A 4,295-nucleotide genomic window follows, 5' to 3' on the forward strand; every position below is an offset into this window, starting at 1 on the left:
CTAGTGGTATTGTGCTTAACACTATTGTACATGAATTTTTCTTGTGCAAGGAACAATCCTACTGCTTTGGCTTGACACCACAAATGCTGCAAATCAAGTTTCAAAGTGTTCGATTTAGTGACTCTATTTACCCATCGATTTATAGATGTTGTTGCTACCCAATTTTTGACCCATGTTTTAATAAATTTTCAGAAAAAATCCAAAAAAAGCGAAAAGCATTGAAAACCCAAAAAATACATTTTTAATACATTTGCATCGTTTTTAGCATTTTCAGCATCGTCTAAAAAGAATTTAAATTTTCAAAGATATTTGGAACGCGTTCAACTTTTAACGCGTTAATTTTAAAATCATTGATTTTCTTCATTGAGTCGACGTTGATATTGCTCGTTTTAAAAAATACAAAAAAATTAAGAAAAATCAAAATTTACAAAAAGAAAAAGAGGAAAAGAGAAGGAAAGGAAAAGTTGAGGGACTAATCTGAAAACCTAGCAAAACTTTTCCTATAAATACCATGCTACACTGAATTTTCAGAGGGGGCAATTTTGCAAATAGAAAGAAACCACAAAAAAAACCCTAAACCCATCTTTTTTCTCTAAGGCGCCCCCTCCTTCCCGTTGAAAAAAAGAGAGAGAGCAGGGGCGGCCGTAAGCCTCCCTTTCCCTGTTTACAGAGGCTGGCCGCCCCCCCACTTTGATTTTCTGCTTCCCCTCAGCAGCCTCTCTCCGCCACCCTCTATTCTGCAGACAAAGGGACATTGCCCCTTCCCCCCTTGGTTTTGATTTTCTTTTTCCCCCGCCGCTCACCATCTTCCTCTCCTCTCTCCCAGCCGGCTTGCCTTTCTTCTTCTCCTTCACCGCAGCTTCAACAGCCCCAGCTAGCCAAGATCGAGCCGGCCGCCCGCTCACTCCCCTGCTCCCAGCACCTTCTTTCTTCTTCTGGCTCTCTCGGCCGACCACCGTTCTTCCCTCTCTCGGCCGACCCAGCTCCAGCAGCGAGACCCACGAACAACAGTCTTGAAGGAAGACCATCAACGCCGGTCTCCAGCGAGCACCATACAGCAGCAGCAGGAGTCCCGTTCATAGCCTCCTCCCACCGAAGGACCCAGCGGCGGCCGACAGCAGCAGCTTCCCCCACGGACCCAGATCGGTCCGCCGCTCCTCCCTCCTCTGCTCCTCCAGCCGCTCACTGCACAGACCCGGCGATCTCCTCCCCATCAGCACAAAACCCGCCGACCGAACCAAGTCTTCATCTCCCACAGCCGGCCAGACTCAACAAAAGCACAACTACCGACAGCCCCCGCCTGAAAACAGAGAAGAAGGGGAAACGAAAAGAAAACACTGAGCTGCAGAAAAAAACCGAACCAGAGAAGCAGATCTGCAAAACAAAAACAAAAAATTAAAATCGACTGTGTTGTGCGTTTTCTGTTATTGCAGGTGACGGTGGTTGTCACCACCAGCAGAGAAGGGAAAAGGAAAGGAAGCCGAGCCAGATCCACCCGTTTTCCGGCCTTGTTCGCGGCGGCGCGTGAACCCACGCGCCGCCAGTGGCGGGGGCGCGTGGAGAGGACACGCCGCCACTGTTCCTGGGGTCCATGGCTTCACAGAAACGTTCCCAGCAAATTCTAGGATTTTTTAGAGGTTGTTTTTCTTTGTAATTTCCAAAGTGTAATGTAATTTTTGTTTAGTGGTTTTTGAATTTTATTATGTGTATTGTGGATGTAAAAGAAAAGGAAAAGAAAAGAAGCAAAAAAATAGTGAAAGTGTATGGGTGTGTTTGTATTTGTTTTTATGGATGTTTTATTTTTTATTTAAGATAAAATTGTAAAGATTAAAGAAGAATTTAATATTTTGATTGGATCATGGTCGAGAATTATTAACTTACATGTAAGTTGTATTTCTAATATCCGATGAAAAGACAATTATTAAAACTTCTTTAACACATCAAAGTCACGAAGCAGCTTACCTCAGGTAGGGTGCGTTAGGGGTGCTAATACCTTCCCTAACCACAACCAGTCCCTTACCCATGAATCTCTGACAAGACCAGTACATCCGGTTTCCTAGTAGCCCGCAATCAATTACTAGGTGGCGACTCCAACGAACCAATCAAATCAAGCAAAACGCATAACAACAGAAAAAATCGCCAGCCGACGCCGCGCGGATTTTTTAGACGTGCGACAGATGTGTTATACTACTAAATTGTAATGATGAATCGTATATCCTCCATAATGTTTGCTAAAAATGATTAAGAAACTTACTATATCGATAAAAAAAATGATGGTCTTTAGCACCCTATACAACACAAATCACCTCTCGAAAGAAAGGCTGGGCAATTGCAAAAACACTATTCGTCTTCTTGCAAGGGATGGAATGTGCTATCTTTAAGAACCTGACAACTACAATAAATATAAAATCCACTTTACTTTGTGTATGAGGAAACCAAATGCAAAATCCATAGACAAGTCCTCCCATATATGTTTTTAGGAATAGGCAAATGCATATATAAACTTGCATTTTGTGCTTGCCCTTTTGCGGTTTGACAAATATAGTATTTTTGCACAAATTTACCAATATCTCGTTTCATGTAAGGCCAAAAATACCTTTCAATGAAAACATCAATAATCTTTTTTCACCCCCAAATGACCAACCAAGTCTCCTCCATGCAGATCCTGAATCATTTTCTCTCTTAATGAAATATAAGGAATGCAAAGTTAATTACCTCTCATTAAGAACCCATCATAAATGTGAAAGTCATAATTATATAGGTTTTGACTGTAACACTTCTCCCATGGCTCACCAAAATCCTCATCATAATCATACAAATATTTTAAATAATCAAACTCAATGATCTTTATTTTTAAAGTAACCAACAAAGTTGTTATTCTACTCAAAACATCAACAAGTCTATTAAAAACTCCAGCCTTAAACAAAGTTCTAATTGGGAATTACTGCTTATAAATTACTTACCTTATATGCATATCATTATTAATTCTCTTCTGACCATGAAGAAATTTTAGTGCCTCATGATTAGAGTATAACACAAACTCCTTGCCTATCAGATAGTACTCCAATTTTTTCAAAGTTCAAAAAACAACACAAAACTCCTTATTGTACACAGACCACTTTAATCTAACATCACTTAACTTCTCACTAAAAAATGCCACATGTCCCTTCTCTTGGGATAGTACACCATTAATTCCAACACCATAAGCATCACATCAGACCTCAAATGCTTAATTTTTCTTTGATCAAAGTAAAGCTTTTTTCTACCTCTTCTCCCCAATTGAACTTCCTTTTCTTCAAGCATTCAGTAATTAGTGCAACTATGCTACTGAAGTTTCATATCAATTATCGAAAGAAGGTGGCCAATCTATGGAAACTACACACCTCACTAACTGTTTTAAGAACTAGCCAATCTCTAATAGTCGTAACCTGCTTCTAATCAACATGTAAGTCATCAGCACTAACAATGAAGCCTTAAAATAATAATCTTTTAGATATAAACTACACCTTTTCAGGTTCATATATAGTTTATTTTCCATCAAAACCTCAAACTTTTTCATGGTCAATAAAAATGAAGCTACATAAGGACTAGGTCTCTCTTAAGTTTTCCTATTTCTCAATAACTCCTTTATCTTCTCCTTTAATATCTCATTTTTTTTTGGACTTATTTAATAGTGTGGCAGATTTGGAAAGCTAGCTCTTAACACCAAATCTCTTAACACCAAATCAATTTGATGTTGAATGTATCTCATTAGTGGTAATCCATCCAATAACTCATCGAAGTTGAATTAGTTGAGTTGCGAGACTCTTGATTCAGGATCGATGCTAGCTCAACAATCACCTATAGACAATAAATAACTTGTGAATAAATTTTGAAAATAATTGGACAGTTGATAACATGCATGAAATGAATTTAGGAAGATACTTGGCTAAGATAACCTTTCGTTCAAAAGAATGCGGCAAGGATGATTTTTATCTTTTCTTAAGCATAATCAATCCCTTACTCGAATCTTTGGAATTAGTGCATATTTTAGGATTCATAGTCTTTTCAAAGAACTAGGTGGCGACTCCAATAAATTTTTTTTCAAAAATCCATCAATGGCCATTTTAGAGGTCTGCTTGTATTGTGTATAGCGATAACTGTATTAAGAAAAAATAGTTCAATGGCTTCAATGGCCAAAGTGAACAACAATAAAAATTTTAGAGAACTAAAATGAAAAAAATTAACTAAGAACAGTGGAGTGAACAAACAAATTTGAGAGGATGAACAATATGTGTAGAATGAAACACTCACTA

The sequence above is a fragment of the Populus trichocarpa genome, chromosome 17 (assembly GCF_000002775.5).
Source record: "Populus trichocarpa isolate Nisqually-1 chromosome 17, P.trichocarpa_v4.1, whole genome shotgun sequence".
Taxonomy (NCBI): Eukaryota; Viridiplantae; Streptophyta; class Magnoliopsida; order Malpighiales; family Salicaceae; genus Populus; species Populus trichocarpa.